Source organism: Aptenodytes patagonicus, chromosome 3, assembly GCF_965638725.1.
Source record: "Aptenodytes patagonicus chromosome 3, bAptPat1.pri.cur, whole genome shotgun sequence".
NCBI classification, from domain to species: Eukaryota; Metazoa; Chordata; class Aves; order Sphenisciformes; family Spheniscidae; genus Aptenodytes; species Aptenodytes patagonicus.
Genome location: NC_134951.1, coordinates 80,693,650 through 80,717,135, shown reverse-complemented (window position 1 = coordinate 80,717,135; position 23,486 = coordinate 80,693,650). Strand labels below are relative to the sequence as shown.

Here is a 23,486-nt window from a genome sequence, read left to right as displayed (position 1 = left end):
CTCATTTACACACAAACTGCCCAATGTTGTGCGAGAACAGAATTAAATCTTTGTACATTCATGTAATTGTGCACTGGCAATCAGCAAAAGTAATTGCTAAATCAGGATAAAACTGACTTTTTCTAAAGTGTTTAGTTCTGTCTTATGGCTGAGATTTTTTTCAATATGTATGTTTCTGCGTATTAAAATTTAAAGAACAGATAACATTCTGCAGACAGGTTTTTATTAGGAGAGTGGGCATTATATCCATAGGAAGCTATAATTACTTGATTAACTTCAATGGAATTACATTGCACCTCTGCTACTCTAATGAGCAGAAGCTGGTCCCTGGTGTCCGTGCAAATAAATAAACAATGTTTCTAGTGCAAAAACACTGAAGATGCACCACTAGTGAACATAAGGTGAAAATGGTTGTTTCTAACGCAGGGAAAGGTGGGGGGTTTTAAATACGTTGGTCTGTAACAGTGCCCATCATTAGTTTGAATGAAGTACTGAAGTATTTTACTTTTGGAGCTCACAGCAACTTAATTCCTAACTGCCTGCTGCTTCATATGAAATCCAGGAAAATCTGCTCCAAAGGAGTGGTCACAATGCAGTCTTTTCTCAAGCAATCTCCTTTTGATCCAAATGCAAACAAATAAGGGTCTCAACAATATATCTGAGAGATGAAGCAATTGGTACTCTATCTAATGTCTGTTTTTTTCACTTACAGCAGATAAAGATAGAGTCATTTGCAAGATTTGCAATTTGCAAGCCATTGGCAAGAGTCATTTATTGGTATTTTTGCCATATGTGTTTTTCAGTCTTGGGAAGGCATTTCAACTGTCCAAATTTTTAATTCAATATTGTTTTTAATATAATATCAGACTATTTAACAGTGCTTTTTTTCTGATTCAGGAGTAGTTCCTCACAACAGTTTCTCTGTCCAAACTCTTCCCTTTTCCTCTGTGTTCTGCAGGATGTGACAGTGCTCCCATTGGTTGTGATGAGACTGTATATAACAGATGAGCATATATATAATATATAGTAATATAAAAAGTATTATATATTATATTTATTATATTATAATGTATTATATTGTAATATGTAACATATAATTATATTCTTTAAGGGTCAAATGTGCGATGCACATTCACAAGTAATATTCAGCATAAACTCTGGTATGATGTGAAAAAAAGTCCAAAGAACAGAAGCAGCACACGCATACCCCCAAATCCTAACCTCTTGCAAGAGGAGCTAAGTATCATATCTATTATGGGTCTGCAGAGGGTAAAAAGGAAAAGAAAAGAGCTTTGCGGAGGTCTGGAGTTAGAATAGCAGTTTCCACATCTTACTATCATAAGATTACTCTTTCAAGCGAACAAAGGCAATTAAACCTCCAGGAACTTTGTTTCCTCTAGAAATCTTGCATATAGTATGTATGTGGGATAAGAAGGCTTTTTCATTTGTTTCTGTAATCATATTGCACTTAAATTTGAAATCTGTTGCCTCAGTATAGATTTTTCTTCTTTTTAATAGGCTCAACTTTTGGCCTGTTAGTGTAAGGTTGCACAAATGTACTATGCAGCCAGCTTTCATTACTGCTTTAGTTTAAAAACAGAATTGTGAGTATGTACAATTGCATGATTTCAAAGGAAAAAGATCAGTGGAGGTCTTTTGAGATTTTAAGTCTTTTTTGTCTTCTAATGAAAACCTGTACATTGTTTTTCCCACATAACTGACACCTTTACACACACTTGCATCTAAACTGATGTCACATGTATTGTATTTGAAGTAGATCACAGGACTTTTGGTGCCAGAGACCTTGTCTGCTACTGTATTTCGTAAAGCATCTTTCATGTTTACAGTATTCCCTAAATAATAAATAAAACACATAAAAAGTTTTGCAAACCCTTCAAACAAATATAAGGCATGTGAGACTTTAGTCCCATCAATATGACAGGACCTCCTGCATAGGTGTGAGACTGCAATAAATTATTATTGTGAATTAATAGGGATTTTGTGTGTCAAAACAGGCCTTCAAAAAACCACATAGGTTGGTATTTTGTCAAACTTTGTTTCTTTTGGCCTCTAAACCTTTGGTTGTCATCACTGCAGAAGCCGAACACTGCAACACTAATGAACTCACAAAAGCCACGTTAAGCAAGGCAGCAGACAACGTCTATCTTTTGAATGAGAGTTGGGGCTGGGCCACGAGCTGAAAGACAGGTTATGGTTCTTGCTCTGGTTTTCAAGAGTTACTGAGTACATAAAGACACTGAGATGCTCATCTCCTGTTATCTTGGGCTGAACCTTCGGTGGGCTGCCCCGGGTTGTGCAGAGGAGCCATGGCGGGGCGGGGACTGTTTAACTTACCTTGAGCTCCAGCTTAGCATCTCTCCTCCAAGGGAAGGATGATGTTGTAGCTTCCAGCAGGGAAAAAGAAGCAGCTATTACTTAACTGTGAACAGCAGCACCTCGAGGCCCTGACTGAGATCAAGGGTCTCATGCTCCATGTTACGCAGCAAAAGGCGGCCACTCAGACCATGTGAACCTGGGCGAGCAAAGAGCAAGGAGTGGGAGGAAATCGAGAGGCACAGGGAAGGGAAGCGATGGCCAAAGATCTCACAGCAAGTCGTTGATAGATGTAGATGCACATTTCACACTAACAGAAGCTGTTTTCCTGCTCCGCTGTACCTGTGAATAATTGACCAGCTGAGCAAGAAGATGTGTTTAAACAATTGTCAGCTTACTCTGATCTTCAGCACACAACTGGTCAAGTGAACTCCAGCTGTGTGAGCTGAATATTGCATCCCACATTGTGCAGATTTTCTCTATCAGTAGTGTATAATAGGTGGTTGCATGTTTTTCTCTTTAGATTAACAGGATGAGAGAAGATAACTGTAGCAGCTGGTTATACAAGAACAATCAATGCTTAAACCTATTTTTGTTTTAATTTCTACTAGGAAGCAGACCAATACTGTATTTCTTTATTATTAAGCAATGAAAAAAGGGAGGTGTGTTTTGAATTAGCTAGCTCTGCCAAAGAGAAATCACCACTACTTCTGCTTGCTTTGCTGGAGGAAAAATAATTATAAGAGAGGCTGGCTTTTCCCTTCAAACAGATCTTATTCCCAGCCTGTATATGCCTCTTGCCTAGAGATCTCCCAGGCTCCGGCAGGTGATCAACACAACATGACTCACAACAGCAGAAGGCTTGGAGTCAGCAGCATCCTTCTAAAAGATTGGTGGGGGGAAAAATGAAAGTTAACAGGAGTGATATGTGTGGAGAGATTTCCATGTGGTTCTTACTTCTACTTTCTCGCATCTACTGCTGCTCTGCTGATGACACAACTCGCAAGTTATTAAAAATTTAACATTATTCAGAACCATCTTTCCCTACACAGTCCAAGCACTTTTCAATTCTCACTCCTGTCCTCAGAAGCACTTTCATTCCTCAAGAACAGCAGGGGAATAAAATATATCTACAATGTATATTATGTTTAATATATGGCGGCTGATCTTTACTTGTGTACGTAAATGTCACAACAGATCAATTGCTGAGTATTTTTTGTCTCTCTGAGGTACTTAGAGATTTTTTTTCCATTTCCAAAAAACTGTATATACTGTATGAACAGAGAGGATAAGGGATTCTGCCATTTGAAAAAGGGTCTGTGCATCAAGGGTGTGAAAAATGCCCACAGACGCACACTGTCCTGTCAGGACTACAGCAGCAGCTGCTCTGCTGCCCTTCACTCACTCAGGGGAGGAGGCTGGGAGCGGGAATGCTCGTGTGGGTGTTTTGTGTCACAGTTTGTGGTTTGGCCATGCCTTTGGGTGAGGAATACTTTGCTGTGCAGAAGCCCTGAGAACATGAACAACTTGGGCAAGGCAAAAGGAAAATGCAGTGATTGTACACATCCAGGGTAAGCAGCACAGTTATACAAGACAGGGGCAGAGGAGCTATGTGTAATTTGCCTTCCCCGAGATTCAGCCAGGAGGGTCTGTCCCTCAGTCCAGCTAACACACTGCAGCTTTTCCTCATGTACGCCTCATTAGGGATCCTGTATTTAACACCTTGGGTTGCATGCTGTGGAGAGAACCCCTTGGGGATGCTAGCTTTTATAGTCCATCTGAAGTCCTCCAGGAGGTACATACAGATTTAATCTTCCTCTCCACAATTTCTCTCTTGACTGAACTATTTCATTTCCTGAGAGGTGCCAGTTCTCTCCGTTAGACCAAGTGCCAGTACTTGTCCAGTTAATTAACAGCTCTTTGTTTTGAAAAGATAAAGGTCACCCTTACACAAACACACACACACAGTTTTGTGAGCCAGAGATCTGCTCAGCGGCCACTCAGGCTGATCTATTTGAGGCTGTCATTGCTCCTCGCGCTCCCTGGCCGTGTGGTCCTGCTGACTTCCTTGTGAATGGGCAGTCGCAGTTCAGGGAATGGATCAGCTTGAAAAATGATCTCCTCTTTGTTTTGCAGGGCTGCTTTTGTCTGGGTCGGCTCCCCTATGCTACTGCAGCACAAGGGGTAGCGGCATCCTGCAAAGTGGTGGAGGGGGGAGCGGGGCAGTGACAACTTAACTGGCTGTGGAGCCATTTGAGTTGTCATTTTTCACTGGGATGTGTATCCTCCACTGATCCTTAGACTTTATGTCAGTGTGTGCAGGAACAAATATTTTGCAACTAAGCTGCTACATGGGGTAGATGCATATAGCTCATTATTAGCTCTTAACTTCTGCCACATACAACAGTAACCAGACACTTTGGGGTGACAGTAAGACTGGGATATTGACTCCCCACTCCCAATATTTTTCTCCATAGCCCTCTGTGGGAGTTACCAAATTTGGAGTAGCCCCTTTTCTACTGCAGAGTAGGCAATAAGATTTCAAAGATGATTGTGAAGCACAATACAGAGTCTCCAGTTACGCTTTGTTAACCCAGTACTTATTGGTAGTTTGCACCTATGTGGGTTTTTTTCTGTGGGAAATGTAGTTTCTACAAACTAAAGGGAATAGAATCATGCTTCCAAAGATTTTTTTTTCTATCAGGAATATTGAAATTATATAGTTTTCATCATTTTGCATGATAAATTTGAAATATTTCAGTTTCTTGAACCAAACAAAAATATTTACTCTTGAGTCACAGAAGATTTTGCCAAGCTCTTGAAATTGCAGTTTGGGTACTTTATCACTTATGTTCTTCTTCTCCCACAGTTTAGCTGTGCCATATGTTGACAGGACACGTGGTGCCAAAGTAAATGATGGACTGGTAAAGGAAGGTAATAATGGGGAATAATTTACCCCAAGATAATCATGGGTAAATGAGGCAATTGTAATTTAATGTCAAACAGATCTGAAAATAAACTTATCACTTAGATTCAACAAACTGGAATGCTTCTGTACAAGAACACTGACATGATTATTTTGATTGTAAGTCTTGCAGTGGGATATTTTGCTGTGTTACCTTAGAAACTTGCTGAAACTTTGAAATCATGGGTGCAGGTGAGGTTGGAAAGGACTCCTGGAAGTCTCTGGTCAGAAGCAGGGTCTGAGCTAGAGGAAGCTGCTCAAGGTAACATTCAGTCGGGTGTTGAACACATCTAAGGATAGAGACTCCACAGTCTCTCTGAGAAACCTGTGCCAGTCAGTGTTTGACCACCCTCACAGTAAATTTTTTTTGTTTATATTTAAGTTGAGTTTCCTGTCTGTAAGTTTGTGCCAATTGCCTCTTGTCCTCTTGCTGGGCACCACTGTCTCCCTCTTCTTTACTCCCTCCTGTCCTCTCATTAGGTATTTATACACAAATCAGGTATCGAAATACTGGAATTTCCTATGGGAAGAATATTCCAGTTTTCATGTAGATTTCTGTTAAATATAAGACCAAGGATAGGAAGATAGAGGAGACAGAGGACAAAAACAGAATTTTCTAGAGATGAACTAGTTTGCATAAAATAGCTCCTATTCTGAACTTCTTAGGTATGGTATGACACATACAGGACCACATCATATCAAAATCCTTTATATTCAGTAACATTTCTGTTTCTTCCCTACTGAGACAAATAGATCACAGCAAAAGCCATTACTGTTTTTATTAGGCCCATCTGAATAGCATTGTAAAGGACACTTGGGGCTGCCTTTTAATTTATGACCCAGACTGGGCTGTAAGTTTATGTGGACAAAACTGTCTCTCTCCTTAACTGAGGATTAAATATCACCAGCACAGAGGTGCAGAGATCATGCACTACTCTTTCCTTGAATTCAGATGCAAGTTGTGGAGCAGCCTCTTGTTTGCTTGGCTTTGAAGTGCAGTTGCATATGGCCTAGAGGGCAAGATTATTTAAATGTTAATAATTTTTCCTGAAAATTTAAAGCAGCTAATATCCAGGATGTAATTTCCTCTTTTCTGCTTCAGTGAATTGCATTTGAGTCCTTGTTGGAGAGGAACTGCCTCCTACAATGTAGGAGATGTGCCTCTACCTAGAATGTGGATGGATGTAATGAAGGGAGAGTTTAAGTGCGGATTGGCTACAGAAGGCCATGACGGAGAGGGAGCTCATGACTGATACTCTGATTTTGCTTCAGTGATTTCTCTCAGTGGTTGATGCAAGACCCTCCTGATCGTTTGCTGGGAACAATGGGAAAAATACTGGGGCACTTTGATATTGTGTTCTCAGATGTCTTCCCCAAAATTAAAACATTCTCTTTCACTCTCTTCCATTTGAGAAAAGCCAAAATGCAAGTCTCTCTCCAAGGCTGGTTAGCTACAGGAAAAGAGAAATATGCCCATGGAGCAGTAACAGATATAAGCTTAGTCTGCAGCACCTGAGTGCAATGGCACTGAGGACACTGAGGACCCCCATGTGAGGCCCCTGTTTTGCACAGATAAGTAAAAGGTTCCCCATAACAACGTTCTCCTGCCTCCAGGCCCTGTGCTCCCTGCAGCTACCCACACTCTGCCAGGAAAAGGCAGGGCAAATGGGCAGGCACGGTGTGGATCTATGCATATTGCACATATACCTTCCTCATTTAACGTGTCCTCCACTCCTTGCACAGCAGGACTGTAGTGATTGCCTTGCCAATGGGTTTTATTTTGATCCTGTGGAGTATGCTGAATTTGCCCCTTTTATGTATTGCATTTGCAGTTATGTCTTCTGTATGAACAATCCCTGCCTTATAAAGCATTGCATTTAGTGGTGCCGTTGAGCATCCTGAGGACGGAAGCTGAAATCTGAACAGGCCGCTCATCCCATATAATCTGTCTCTTGGCAAGACTGTGACGGTAAGTTTGAATTTGTGTTAACCCTGTTATTCTTATTAGATGGGTTTATAGGAGGTTACAGTCTTCAGGGCTGTCACTTCAGCACTTAACTGACAAGACTTTGGCTGTCTTTCACTTCACAAGAGCAAGGAGAAAGAGGAGAAGGGATGCTGAAGAGATTCCCACACAGAGGTGACCAGGGGACAGCTGGGATGCAGAGATTTGTCTTTCAGACAGTACTATGCAGGTTACTATCATTTGCTCCTTTACAATGCCTCTATTTTGTGAATGTACACTAAGAAAATTGAATGATGGGCAGAACAATTCAGTGGCTCAAGTGAAGTTGGCAGCTTTCCATATGCTATGGTATTTCTAAGCATCTGTAATGATGAAAGAAATGTGAATAATATTGCTGGATATTATGGTAACGTTACAAAGTGCTCTCATTGGTAATTAAAGAATTACATACATGTAAATGATCTTAAAGCTGGCTTAAAATTAAGCTAGAAGTCCACAGCAGAATGATATCATGTTGGATTGGTGCCACTCCTAAGAGATGCTTACCCACTAACTTCCAGTCCGCAGAATTTCCCCAGCACAGTAAAAGGGGAAAGTTTCTTTGTGCTTAAGAAATTACCACATAGATAAATGATGATAAAAAGTGATTTTCTCTTCATTTGTGATATATTCTGCCACAGAAAAACGATTAAAGCCGTGTTTCTACTAAAAAGCAGGAGTTAACCATTATGGATTGATTTCTATTACCAATTTTGATCATCATTTAAACTAGCAAACAGGAAACTTAGTTTTAAATAATCAATTTTAATCTAGGTTTGCATTTTTACTTATTAGTCACGTTCCTAAAGGAATATTGGACCGTCCTGATTAGTAACCACAGGAACGTGTTGATTTTCACCTAAATAGAACCTGTATGTTAAATAAGGTTCTTATTTTAATGAGGTGAATATATTATACACATGTAGCCAGGGTATAGCCTGATATACCTTTAGTCAGATTATGATTCTAAAGTAATTTAGAAAAATGGTGAAAGATACATTTACTATTTACCCTATTATGATTATACTCTTATTTGTGTTTCTTGTCAAGATGCAGTTGGATGGAATTTGCAACTCAATTAAAAGCACAAACCCAACATTATAAAGTTGTTTGTTTTAGTTAAATTAAACCACCTTAAATAGCTGGTTACTTAGGGAAAACATTCATTTATTGAAATGGGTTTTAAAACTAATTGATTCATTAAACAAAGGAAGTGTTGTTCATGGTTAACAAGTTGTACTAATACTTTCTGATCATCATGTCTGTCATGATTTTAGAACTACCAGATCTCATCCTGTTACACCTCATTTATATTTATGGATTGGAAGGGGATAATAAGCTATCCAGTTTCTCAGCAGCCAAAAATTTCTCAGTTATGAATAAATTAGTCACTGAATTTAAGTAACTAAACAAACAGAAATGCAGAAAATATCATCCCTGCAGTTGCAGAAGAGGCTACAGCTTTTTAACTATTTCAGTACATTCACAGATTTAGATCTAGAACTCCGTAACTCCTGAATTACATGGTTGAGGGATTTGCCTTCAGCAGTTCACATGTACTATGGGGATAGTAATGTTTATTTAATACAAATAATTTCATGAATTATAATAAATGCAGGTATGGATGTGAGTTACCAGTATTTAAGTTTTTTAATTTTATATATGTTTGCTAATAAAAGTATATGAAATTTAAATTAGGAATCTGATTTGAATGTAGGCTTCCACTCTGGAATCCCCTTTACGCAAAAGGACAGAAACAGTTACCCACCGATCAGTAGCTGTTGGTACAGATGATTACAAAGAACAAAATCCATCTTGTACCTAGGCTGAAGCTGGACTATGAGACCCACCTAAGTGAAATAATGTTAATGATCAACTCATGCTTCTAAGGTATGAGAGAATCGCCACTGGACTAATACAGGAAAAAATATTATTAAATGATGCTAAATCCACTTGAGAGAGAGAGTGTCGGTATGGCATGGAGGTGCAGAACTAGCCTGCTGACTCATCCTGACAGTCAGGCCAGGCAGGCCGGCTCATTAACTCAGAAGTATAAAATACTGAGCTTTTCTTTGAGGCAAGAGAAAGAGAGAAGAAGGGACAGCAGAGATCCTGCAGGCAGAAGCCATAGGAACAGTCAGTTCAGGAGGGACTCGAGGACTAAAGCTTATGTTTATGAGTACATTTCTGCCTGCAGCCTTTTTCTTTACTGGAAATGGGAAGAAAGTCTACATCCAAACTCTGTGGGAGGGACAGCTGTGTAGATGGGTCCAAGTGGTGATCGCGGCTGGAGAGCTCAGCTGACCCGAGGCCAAAGCGCACTTTGGTTGGCAGCACCTCGACATTCCTGCTGTCCTCTGCTGCCTCCGGCAGTCTCTCCTGGGACTCGAACATGCTTGTGAGTCCTCCAGAAGTACAAGGGAGCTGAGGGCTGCACATCCACAGCCCTCTAGCAATATAATCAGTGGTGACGTTGTCCTCCTACGGTTGAGTCTTTGATAGCCCATGGCAAAAAGTTGCTTCATGGGTTATAGTCACTAATGCTGATAATTGGCCACACAGCTTTTGCAGGCTGCATTCTAGCTCTTCCAGAGATGGTAGTTTTAAGGCATGTCAAATATAGGTGTGGAATGGCAATCAAGTTGAGGTGTTCCTATGCTCTCTCCCTTCTAAAAACAGCGATATGGTTTCCTTTATCAAGTAATGAGTAAGTTTTGAGAAAAAGTCCTGAAAAACAGTGTACAGGATTTCCATTTTGAACCAGACACATTAATTTCCAAAACCAACAGGGTGTCTTTCAGCAAGATGTTCCATAGTGTCGTGGTTTAATGCCAGGTGGCAACTAAGCACCATGCAGCCGCTCGCACCCAGCTGGCAACTAAGCACCACACAGCCACTCAATCACTCCCCCCACAATGGGATGGGGGAGAGAATCAGAAGAGTAAAAGTGAGAAAACCTGTGTGTTGAGATAAAGACAGTTTAATAGGTAAAGAAAAAGCCGTGCACGCAAGCAAAGTAAAACAAGGAATTAATTCAGTACTTCCCACTGGCAGGCAGGTGTTCAGCCATCTCCAGGAAAGCAGGGCTCCATCACACATAACGGTTACTTGGGAAGACAAACGCCATGACTCCAAACGTCCCCCCCTTCCTCCTTCTTCCCCCAGCTTTATATGCTGAGCATGATGTCATATGGTATGGGATATCCCTTTGGTCAGTTGGGGTCAGCTGTCCCAGCTGTGTCCCCTCCCAGCTTCTTGTGCACCCCCGGCCTACTCGCTGGTGGGGTGGGGTGAGAAGCAGAAAAGGCCTTGACTCTGTGTCAGCACTGCTCAGCAGTAACGAAAACATCCCTGTATTATCAACCCTGTTTCCAGCACAAATCCAAAACACAGCCCCATACCAGCTACTGTGAAGAAAATTAACTCTATCCCAGCCAAAACCAGCACACACAGATAAGGGGCTGCTACAGATGGGGGCCTCTCCTCCAGGATGGGAAAGCATAAGTCTGTCTGAAGGACAGAGGCATTTGATGCAGAGTCTGTGGTGCTTTTCTTCATATTACTTTTACAAATAGTCCATTCTTTGGAGGAATTTTTAAGGCCCTGAACTAAGCTGTCCTTTGGTTAGGAAATGTGTAGTGGCTTTTAACTGAAAGCTTTGTATCTGAGGCAATAATGGAGAGAGAAAGTGAATACAGCTTGAAAGGATGACATTGCTTCCTGAATTTAAGCCCTGGAGTGTGATTGCTGTTGTGTTAAGAACAACTGGACCTTGAAAATTGCAGCTCTGGGTGTTGCTTTAGGCACCTCCATGTACCTGGGGGGAGAAAGGGAGACGGCTCTGTCACATGTGAGAAGCTGCATCCTGGAGACACAGTATGGCAAAGGAAGATACCTGGGTCACAGCCCTGGGGCTCCTTTGGCTTTTGCAGTGAGGCTTGATATTGATCAAGGATGGGGTAAATGGGTAGACAGAATAAAGTTGTGTATGCCTGACCCATAGATCACACATTTCTCATGGAAATGTACCTTGTTTCTGTTACTCATTTAGAAGGCTGTGAAATCCAGAATTGTTCTGGGGAGCTTCTTTGTTACTTCCTGGAAACAAAAATGGGATAAAAGATATTTTGAAGTGTGTGTTGAGAGGTAAGAGCATTTCAGACCACAGAGGGGCTGTTCCCTACTATAGACCCATGTTCACATCCATACGGGCAGCACAAGAATGAGATGAGACTATTGACTATCCTGTTTCCAGACTTCAGCTCTTAGCTCAATCCTACAGCTTTGGAGCTCTCTGGGAGGATTAACAAGGGCCAAGGTATTGATGAATTGCATCTGACACACTGCAAAGGAGATTATTTGTAGTCCTTTCTCACAATAGTGATCCTACAAGATACTGCAGGGTTCACGGAAGGAACAGGAAGCCTGACTTCCAAGAAAGAGAAATTTTGTTTTAATTCACTGGATCACAAAAATCTCATAACCACTCAGTGTACCAAGGTGTTAGAATGTTGGAGTGCTGGGGCACAAGAGCAAGAGTTGAATTGTAAAACCATGCTGGTACTTTATTCAATAAGTGATCTGGGGGAAAAAAATAATGAAAAAAAGAAAAAAAGCAAGCCTAACAGAAAAAAATAAGCAAGAGAGGCCTGGAGGAAGACCAAGAATCAAAAGACAACTTAGTGGACTGGGCCGGAAGGAGGAGATTGGCTCTTCAGGTAAGTCTAGGTCAACAAAACTTAAGCATGTGTTCTTGTAATGACAGGTGATTCAGTGAGACTAGCTGAATTCATCTAGGGGACTCACAAGCTAGCACACTTTGCTGGACAAGGCCTGTATTTTTATGTGATTTAAAAAACAACATGATTTTTATTCAAATTGACACACAGCCACATATTGCATACTGTATTATTCATTCTATTTTGCATAGAAAATGACTGCTTCACAATCCTGAAATGTCTATTAAATCATCCAGATATTTTTGTTAAATTTCTGCACCTTTTTCATTATTTTGTCTGAGCCAGAGAAATTATTTTTAAATATTGTTCTTCTTTTACATCACTTGTTTTGATTTTAATGTGCGGAAAAAGTCAAATTTAGTCTAACCCAGAGACCATTCATTACACATTTATGAAGTAAAATAAATGCACAACAGCAAATGATGATTTATGACAAAATATTAAAATAATGTAGTTTTTGGCATAGGCCCCCCATAATGAACACTAGTGTCACAAAATATTCTCAAACCCAATCATGCGTATTCGGCTTTATATTTAATATTTGCATCTCAGAAGGCTGGAAAGGACTCTGTGGACCTTTTCAATAGGGTATTGAATAGATGAAGCCCTTGTTAGATCAAATATATGTACCAAACTGAGGATGAATAAATGATGCTGAATATACCACTCCCCATGTGGATAGAAAAGAAAATGAGAAGTTTTACAGGGGCAGAGCCTGCTCAGGACAAGCTTGTTGGACCTTACCTGACTGAAGGGAATAATTCAGGTGTAAATACTGACAAAACTATAGGCAAAATGAACAAAATCCAGGCTAAAGTAGTAAAATAACATAACGACAGCCAAAAGAAAATTTCAAAGTTAGGATGAATTTGAAAAGGTGCTGTGCCCCCATGCCCATCTCTTGGGATAATAACAACTGGTCTCCACAGCAGTTGTTCCGACATCTGTATTGGCAAAGTCATTCCTTTTCTCCCCTACACACACCGCAAGTAGAAGTGAAGAAAAAGGAGGTCATCTGTTGGCTCCTGGCACCACCTCCCTGAGTGACATCTTTTGTCTCATGGGAGTTGTGCCAGCATAGCAGAACTGCTGGAGAACACAACTGGTTCCCCATTCCTCCCTGGAAGCAAATCCTTGTTGGCCTAGGACATTGTTTTTTATCATCCCAGCAGGCTGGGCAGAAATAAGACATTCTTCCCAAATGCCTTACTCTAGGCTTGAAGGCAGCTGATGTCGTAAAATATAAGCCTTTGTTATTCCCATGAACTCTCTTCCAAGAAAATAGACTGTTGTTCCTGCATTAGAACCAGCATCAGAAGCTCTAGTGATTTACACTCCTGTCAGGCCTCTGATCCAGGACTGTTCATAGACTGTTACATTAGCTGATTTAGCTCTTTCAGGCTGAACACTGAATTATTAGAGCAAGGCTTCTACTGACTATCGGGTAGATTTTGGCCGATATTAACACTGTGAGCTGGGCCCTTCGCTGCTCATTCAGAACACTACAAAAGAATACTTCCATATGACTCAACCTATAGATCATTTGTCCACCACTTACACACAGCTCTGGCTGTGCTACAGTATGTCAGCTGCTTAAGACCAACAGTGTCCACTGTTTCTGCCAAGGGGAAACCCATACAGGATATATGTGAAACTGCAAAGTGAGTATGGGTAGGGATTATAAAGTTACCTGCACTGAACTGAACCAACCTGAAACACCAGGGCTGTCCCTGTCTTCTTACGGACAGTACCACCTTCTCAGGTTTAGGAATGGCATGCAGAAGGCCAGGACTCTCATAAACTATGAAATCAGGAGAATAACAGACTGAATGAAATGATTGTAGAATGCATACAGAGAACTCAAAATTTGTTTTGAAGTATCTTATCACTGACCTCAAAAAAAAGTGTGCAGGGAATGAAATGTGTTGGGAGGGAGTGAGACTGGGCTTGGAAGCCAGGAACCACTGAAGCTGAGCTTCCAGGAGAGCGGCGCTCTGCCGCTGGTCGTCACCCGTGCTGGCTGTCCAGCATTTGTCAAAGGAAGGGAAAATGTCTTCATTAATGTGACTTTGGGTCTTCAATTGTATGAGGTGACACCATTGCTAAAGAAGCAGACATCTCTCTGCTAGGGAAAGTAAAAATTAAAGGGGATGATTATTCACTCTGACTAATATTCCCCAAAAGCACTGTTGTAAAAATGGTAGGAAAAGTTCAAATCTGCATATTCACTGAATACTTTCTTGCACTCAGATTTTTCCTCCTCAGGTGTATGGTAGGTGGAAAGGTTATGATGATCTCTAACACAGTGCTCAGATGTAAAATATCGGTCATGCTGGTCACCATAGTGGTTGGAGCAAATAGACAAGTTAGATCAACATCTACTTGTGGGACACAGTTAAAGAGTAAAATAACACAGGTACATAATGTAGACACAGGCTAAAAACAGTGAAAAATGCTGCTGTTGCCCTTCTCCCTGTTAAGACTTGACTCTTTCTGTGATTCTTAATGTCCCACTAACCACCGTGTCCATATCCACCAGGACAGGGAGTCCTCTGCAGAGAGCAGTGGCTGCTTACCGCCGCTTTGAAAAAAGTCAGGCTAACAGAAAAGTAGAGGCTCGTCACTCTGCAAAGGAGATGGACACTAAGAAACTAGCTTATGTAAAGGGCATTTCTTACAGGCGTCTTTGCTGTCATCATTAATATCACTGGACTGGACTGACAACAGCTCAAGGGAAGTGTAGGTGGAAGACAAACAATGCGTCTGCCTCAAAGCACATTAGTTAATAAAGCTTTTGTTACACCTTGATTCATTGTCTAGTTAGGAGTCAAGAGTAGTTATTAAACATTTCAGAGAGAGAAAGGATTGCTATGACAACAAAGTATGAATAATTCATCTGAAGGGGAGAGGGGACATGCAATAATAGAACAATTGCTAAAATTCCTCTTAAAGGATTTGTGTGCATCAAAAGCAATAATAAAAAGGAAGAGTTTCAATCTATGCTATCTCGCTAACTGCAGCTTAAAAAACATCTGTCATCATTGGTGGCTTGCACAATACACATTAGAGTATGAAATCTGCAGCTTCTTACTTCTTATAAATAGAAAGCAGGGGCACAAGAAAACAATCAGGAAGCCTTTCTGAACATTGAAGTTTTGGGTGTTGACTTGGTTAAAAGTTTTTGGTTTTTCTCTATCGTAAATGTTGAGCCATGGAAGTCAGTGACATGACCCAAAATACAGCAAAATACTATAAAACAATGTTATTTAGATTGAGATCTGTTTCTCTGGGAACTTTCTAGTCTCTTCCAGAAGAATTTAAAGAAAGTGGGAAAAAAAGTAATTTTAATGCAAGAATGAAAGTGGGCTCATCATCTCCATTGCTTTATTTTCTGTAACATTCCAATCTCTTACCAAGAAGGCTTTTCCTTGCATTTTGTTTAATTCTCTAACACATAGCATGTATATTTTTAACAAAGCATGGCAAATCTTACTAAACGTATTTATTTTTTAAAAAGCTGGTTTATCGTTTCTTTCAAATAAAGATAGCAATCAACAAAGGAATTAAATACTGACCCCGCAAAAAGCTGGCCTAGATTAATCTACAAAAGCAAACAGCATAGACAGCAGCAGTGGAAGCTTTTCTGGCCTGCTTTTCTCCCGCTGGACCTGAAGGAGCAGCTATTTCAGAGACTGGTCATGATGCCAGTTCAGGCTTTGGTCTCTTTTCTGGTACCACAGAGAGGTGTGTAACCTGTTTTTACCATGTATTCACACACAAGGCAACCTGGATGAGATCAAGATGGTGTAAAAACCATTCTGACTATAAAAGGAAGGGAAGGTCGTCTACTGTTTTAAAGACAGTAGTATATGAAGGGGATTGGCAAAGAAAACAAAACAAAACAAAACAAAACAAAACCTAGGATTTTTTTCCCCAGTAGAAACTAGCTCTGAAATTTTAAACTATAAGCTTCTTCCATGTCTCTGACTAAATAAATAAATAAATTAATTAAAATAGAGCATTATAGATTAGAGACTTTAAAATTGCATTTATATAACTTAAACTGGATTTGAGTGATAACACAAATGGGTGATTAGTTTAATAAAGTTTGATATCTGGTAATGTTTTGAGAAAATTAATTAAGGTAGCCATTCTCCTGCAGTATAAAAACCAGTTACTGTGGCTGCATTGCTGTGTTATTATACTCAATAAAAATGTCCTTAAGATTTTTAGCATGTGAATTAAGCACACACTTCTAGCAGCTAAACTGACGAGAAAGAAGGTCAGAACTCCTTTATCTGCTAAATGATCCAGGAACTGAAATAGATCTACACAATGGGCCTGAAAAATCAACTTTGTAGAAAGTATTTAAGCTCATATTCATGATTTCTGATAGGTTCTTTTTTTTTCCCCCTCAGTGTGAAATTTTATAGAAGCTAATGTGATTCACTCCAAAGAAGCTCTCAGATTCAAAATACTAATCTTTAAAAGTCAGCTGTGGACTTACTGCAGCAGTGAATTCCAGAATAAGTTATACTTTGCCTACCACAATATGGCTTTTTATGTGCTTTGTGTTTACCACCTTTTCCCTTCAGTCTTTTTCCCCTTGTATTTTGAAACAAGTTTAAAAAAAACTCCTTCTCCTTTAACTTTTCCACATATTACCTGCTTCTTGCCTTCCCTTCTTCCTTGCACAACAGCTTTCATATGCTCTCTAATGATGGATTAATTGGATGAAGTAAGGTTTCACTGAAAAAACGAGAGAAGAAAAGCTAATTGGTCTTTTCCATTTGCAAGGCAAAGCCACCTGAGATCAGGAGTCAGCTGATGCTGGAGTCTCTGACCGCGCCTGCAGTCGCAGCAGGGATGTGAAGCAAAGTACATCACATTGTGATGAGGAAGCGTAACAGGGTTACCTGGCCAGAGAATTTAGCTCCAGTTGGCTGTGGAGTTCATGAGACTTCATTTGTGATATGGGAGACTCAGGACTTGTTCGCGTTAACAAGATCAGTGTCTGAGATGCAATTTCTTCACTCTTTTGTGGGGGCTGAGAAAAAGGTAAGATGTTATTACAGAAAGTAAGTGTATTTTTGCAGCAGCTGATGCAAGACAGAAGTCCCATCTGTGCACGGACTGAGTCACTGCATGGTTCAGTCCCCCCAGGATGGAGTTGTCAAATTACAATTAGACCATCCATGTGCTTCAACAGCTGAACTTGGCTAGGTAGATTTTAAAGGTACTAGCAGAAATGTGAAATGGGATCTCCTCTTTTCATTGCTTTACCTTTGTGCTCTCAATGAGGGATGTGCTGCCTGGCCCAGATACAATCACCTTCCAGAGTCCAGCATTCCTGAATCTCCGAAATGCAAGTTACCTCTATGGGTACCTCTGTAAAGGCACATTTATAATTCCTAGTTTCTGTTGGGAACAGAAATGCAAGTGTCAAAATATCAAGGAGAAAGCTCACTCTAGGGCTGTCCCTAAGCTCAAGGAAGGTGTAAAACTCACTGATTTCAATAAGCTGTGAAGGAAAACAACTTATTTGCAAAATGACCAAAGAGAGGGAAATGTGAAATTGTACAAGCCATGCTGACCTAATGATATTTCCAGTCCAGTCTTGCTGTCAAAATATTTAGGTGGTTCAGGACAGCACTTGAACACCATCTGTGAATTTGAAGCCAATAGCAAAACTGTCTGGTTTATTCACTGTTTCTCTGAAGGTGCTGTTGATCTATAGGATTATTATTTTTTATGGGAAGAAATCAGAAAAAAATGTGTCAATTCCCATTTTGCTGTGTTAACTCTAAATTATGTCAATCAACATTGCCAGTAATGCCATGTAATATTGTAGAAGCCTTCTAAAAATGCCCTCTGAAACTTGTACTCTGAGTAACACAATAATGAAAGAAGTGTCCTTCTGTCTCTTTTTTTCTTCATATGCCCTTAAATACAGAGGAATCTTCCTGCCTGTTGTGAAGTAGCTGCTATTGGTTTTATTGCAAATATGGAATGTTACAGTCGCTCACAGTACATTTTTCAGTTCACTTTGTTTCTCTGTCTTATTGGAGAGTTTGGCCGAGTTTGTCAAAAAAAGAAAATCCAAAGTTAGGCTTAAGTTTGCATAGATCTGAACATCCAGCAGCTTCTATTAATGTCAAGTAGAGTAATTAATCATCACTTAATTCATCACTTAGTAATTTGGGTCAATTTTACATATGAATGCAGGTCTACACATGTTTGTGTTTATTTATTTATTTATTTATCTATCTATCTTAAGTGCCATTCAGAATTCTTATTTCTATTCACTGGTTGTTGGGGGTTTTTTTGCCTCAGAGGTGAGTAAGCTGCAAACTGAAGGGGAAAAAAGTTTTTCTAACTATGGAAGAGAAAACAACAAAATGAAAATGAGTGTAGTGAGCCCCATTAAATGGGTGGTAGAAAATCAGAAGGGTTGTGCAGTTCATGAGTGTAAGGTAAGGAAAGGATTAAAATAGAGAATGAGAGCTCATGACCTCAGAACCAGTGGAGACCTGGTTCAGTCCTACAGGGAGCAGAGATGCTCTCCATGTAGCGAGCGCTCTTGGTATTCTGCAGAAGGGACTCAGCCTTGTGCAGGATAGGTGCCTCAGGCTTGTTTTGTGGCTGGAGATCCAAGGAGAACATAGCAGATACCAAATGTGAGCAATTAAAAAAGCCGCACTGGGCTAAAATGTGGTAAACAGCCTAATAAAGGGAGGTAGAAACAATTCGGAGTTCAATTTATTTAGACCAAAAAAAAAGTTTTTTTGATTAGAAGAATTTGACAATTCCATAAAAATGCCTGAAGACTACTAATGCTAGGAAGATAAACAGCAAAATAGAGAGCAATGGGCTCATTAAAAGGTCAAATCAGAACTGAATTTTAGAAAGGTGCTGCTGACGGAAAAGGACAACTGGACCAGGAAACGCTTTTTCCAAAGTATCATGAGGCAGCATTATCCAGAGCCCTGGGTGCTGGGTCCTGCCTAACACAGCTGTGGGCAGCCATGGGCTAGAGGTTCAGGTCAGCTGCTGGGACACACACGCTCCATGTGCCGACACGGTCTTCACCAACTCATGCTTTAAAACAAACTCATGGCCTAAAAGACTAAAAGCCGCAGCTATATTACACACCCAGAACAGACAGGAATGCTCACGGGACGTGTCTTAGTTCCTCAAAACAGCAGAGAATTTGTCCAGTGAAATTCCCGAATGACTTCCCAACCCTCTTGTGTTGGGAAGTCAGGCAACTGCAGAGCTAAGGTCTCTGAGTAGGAGAGGGGGCAGGAGCAACGCAGGGCAAACCTACAGCAGTTGTTAATAAGCTCATCTGCCATAAATTATGAGAAGCAGAACTGGAAGAAAAGCAAGGTGTTTTTCAAAATCACACACTGACCAGAGAGGACCATAAGCAAATACACTTCCCAAACATTGATTAGTGAGTGCTCAGTGAATGTTAGGATCAGTTTTTCTGTGAATAGTTGCTCACGTTTTAGTATGAATTCAGATTTAATGGTTTTGTTTGCAAGCCATTTGTGTCTGCCTTTCACAATCATTTGAGCTCTTGAGGTCTTCTATTACTGTGTAAGGCAAATGTCAGGCTGAAATGCACAAATTTACTGAGAGAATACTTCACGTAGTGTAAAATTTCCTATTTAGTTTTTGTGCCGGGATGAAGAATTACATAAATCATACAGAAACAAAGAGGCTGAGTTGTGTAACAAAGCATCAGAGCATGAACTGTGAATGGGGAATCAGTGCAACAAACTCTCTGCAAATAATCTGTAGACCAGGAACAAATTTGCTGATGGCATTCCCATATAATCTCTAACTATTAAACTTGAGATTTTTATAGTCTGGGTGAGGACAGTTTCCCAGAGAAAGGAATGCACGTACATGCTTAGAAATACTTCCGGTGCTTTATCTATTTATTTGCTCATGTCTGCAAAGGTACATGGTGACATCCTACTGAAATGTCCTACTGAAACACGTTGCCCAGAGCAGTTGTCTCCATCCTTGGAGATATTCAAAACCTGACTGGACATGGTCCTGGGCAACTTGCTCTAGCTAACTTACTTTGAGCAGGAATGTCAGACTAGATGACCTTCAACATCAGCACTGTTATCTGTTCTTCAGTTCCTCCGTTTATTCCCATGTTTAACTTCATCATGTCAGATCCTTTGCTGATGAAGATCTGTGCATCTCAACTCAAATCTGGTGGAGCCATTGCATTTTTACATCAGAGAAGAATTGTTGGCATGAATGGAAATCCCTGGGAATAAATCCTGTGGAGACTGATCCAGCATTGCTCATCATTTTGGGTAGTCCCAGCTGCGAGCCTAGCACTGGATGTGCTGCCATTTTGAACTGATGGTGCTTTACTCTCACAATGCACAGGTGCAACACTAGTGACCCAGCATGGATGGTAATGGTGGACCACCACTAGTTTTGTACCTCGCGTTCTCCTGCTGGGACAACAGGCAAGAGATTTAGCAGACTCTTTAGTGGAAATCCAGTTAGTGCCTAAACAAGACTGAATTCTCCCTATAGCACACAGTCACTTGAAATGCACTTTACTTCAGGACATACAAATCACCTTAACCTTTCTAGTAATTTTTTATAGGCACAAGCTGAGTTCTTGCTATTTTAATTGTTGTTTTTTCCAGAAATCTCCTAAGTAATTTTGCCATTTGCCTGCTTCAAAAAAAACCAAACCAGAAAGGGGAAATCAGACTAAATGGTGGATTAGTCTTTTTTAAAAAACACATTCATCATGGCCACTCTTGTTCATTTTTAAATTGTGTTGCCATGTCATGCTTAACAAAGCATGCTGCAAGCTAATAAAGGAATACAAAAGAGCTACTTGAGTTAGTTGATCCTTAAAAAAAAGGCAAGATATTTAAAGAGGGGAAAGAAAAAGAATTAGCTTTTTAATATCCTGCTTGCATTATGCTATGTACATCTATCAACACATGAGAGAGGCAACTTAAATCTCGGCAAGTAGAAGCAAGGACATAGATGTCCTACTGTGATTTTAATTCAGTGTATAAATATCTAAGAGGGAAAAAAGAGAACTCTAGAGGTAATTTAGAGGTATTGGTAATGTATTCAACAGTTAGCATTGTAGGAAATTATTAGAAGGTAAACCAAAGAAAAGTCAATAGGGATAAAGAAAACTATTTTGTTATACCAAACCATGGTAGCTGCAATCATGATCTAATTGTTGGCCAGGATCTTTTTTCAAAGATAAGGTTGTTATGACTGGAATGCCAGACATGATTAGATGTTGTGCCATGTCATAATTTAATCTACTGATTTATACAGGTCTGACAAAGGGCTTGATGAACTGAGCACGTAGGAGAAGAAGAATGGGAACGGTGGCCTAAATGGTTATGTGAGTTACTTCTTTCCTCTTCCTTCCCGACCAGAAGTTTTGTGGCTTCATTTTTTATACTAGGATTCAGATTCAGTGTCACCTGCTGGTAACAAAAAACACAGGGAGCAAGGGAGTCATCGTACTGCTCTGCTAAAGATTGTATCTTCTCAATGTGTAATTAAATTGACTTCATTTCTGAGTGCCTCTTGTAAGCAACTCACTGGATGTTAAAAACCCTGTGAAAAGAAGAATATTGGGAAAGTACCATTTTGGCAAATATCTCTTCTAGTAAAAAGCCTAGATCCAGGGTCCAGGGATCTCAGACAGCCATTGCTCCAAACATCAGTTGGAGACTGAATTTCTAACTAATCTGCTGCCGTGGATTCTGGGTTATCACTATTCAACTTCTTGTTGCAAAGAACATTTAAGATACCTTGAGTAAGAAATGTGGTTTAAAACCAAAGCCTGCTTTTCTCTACTAAGATATCACAGGATTTGCAAGGTGAAAGGAGGTGTATAATTTAGCTCTGTCCCCAGTGTAGACAGCTTGGTGGAAATTCAGAACAATTAATATAGTCAGGTTATGCTAAGACTCCTCTGTATCTTCCCAGAGCAGTTAGGACATGTATATCAGAAAGGTCTTTAGAGATAAAAGAAGATTGTAAGGTGAGAGCTTTGATCTCAGAGGAGGTTTAATGACTTGGACATTGTTCATGAAAATAACTATGAGCACTCTAAAGAGGGGAGCACATTTCTGTAGTTATTTAAAGGATTGCTTCCTTCTGCCATTTGTTTTAATTGCAGTCTACAAAATCACACGTCATTTTGGACACATTAATGGACATTTATCCGAGCAAGCGGCTTAGAAGATGAGATTATCTACTTAAAAGCCAGTAACTGAGAAAAGAAGCAATAGAGAATTTAGTTTTATTTATTTTTTCCTTTACTTTAAAGAATATGAAAATCTTTTAACATGGTTAAAGGGGGTGCCCACACTAGAGAAACGACAAAGCAGGAAAAAAATAAAGTGCTAAGAACCAGTTGTGTTTCAATGGAAAGGACTGAAGAGAGCCACAATGATGAAAAATCATATGGTCAGCTTTTTCAGTGCAGCTTCTCATTTATAAAACAGGAAATTATGTGAAGATTAATAGTACCTTCCAAGCTGATCTTCAAGAAAGCACATAGCAAGCCAGCAGTGATGGGAGCTATTCTTAGCCTACGGCTTGGTTGTATGTGATTGTTGAGCAGTGTGCAAAGAGGCAAAGCTCTCCCTCCAGTTCCTAGTGATGGGCACCACTCTCTCCACAGGCACATTGTGACAGTTTAGAGAGACCCTTAGAGAGGTGAAATGTCTGAGCACAGAAACCAAGCTGCCCTGACACAGCTCCAGTCTGCATTGCTGTTATCCATTTTAAGGATCTATCCAGCCTCTTCTATGGGAAACTACAGGAAAGAGTAGCTTCATGCTCCTAAATGAGATGCCAGCAACACTTTGTAATATCTGTTAAGTCTTGTCTGTTTCTTACCTGTAAAGTGTTACTAACTTGATTTCAAACTCCTGAAATTGAATGACCTAAGCTCAAAATAGTCTTCTTATTTGTACATAACCATTTATAATTATATCCAGTTTGTTTTGTACATGCATATATGGTGGTGGTCATTAAGAAGTCTTCATCTCCCCATCCTTGCCACACAGTGATGTATGCAGTGATGTTAGAAATAACACAACAATTCTCTGCCCTATAAGTAGTAGGCTGTTGCACTTAGTATATAAATGTTATTTTTTGAAGTGGTAGCTATTATAGGGCGTGTATGCATGTGCGCACATGCATACATATGTATGTTCATGTGCTTCCCCTATAAGAATCAAACAAGAAAAATACAGGTGCAAGAGGGTCCTGCTTCTGCTGAGACTTCCAGCTCCGGTGAGCTGTGATGACTATGTTTGTGGTACACAAATTGCCCCTCTGAGAGAAGAGAGAGAATGGAAATTATCAAAACTCCCAACAGAAATTTTTGAAAGTTTCCAAGTATGAGTCAGATTTT

The 23,486-nt window shown here is 40.1% G+C and overlaps 1 long non-coding RNA gene across 1 annotated transcript in view; it reads left to right on the top strand.

Moving 5' to 3' along the window:
• Positions 1-7,138: 7,138 nt before the first annotated feature.
• LOC143159049 (uncharacterized) overlaps positions 7,139-23,486 on the top strand; it is a 34,637-nt gene continuing 18,289 nt past the window's right edge. The window contains exons 1-3 of the long non-coding RNA XR_012995095.1: positions 7,139-7,268; positions 16,841-17,101; positions 21,386-21,455. This is a non-coding gene — a long non-coding RNA (uncharacterized LOC143159049). The remainder of the gene's footprint in view (positions 7,269-16,840; positions 17,102-21,385; positions 21,456-23,486) is intronic.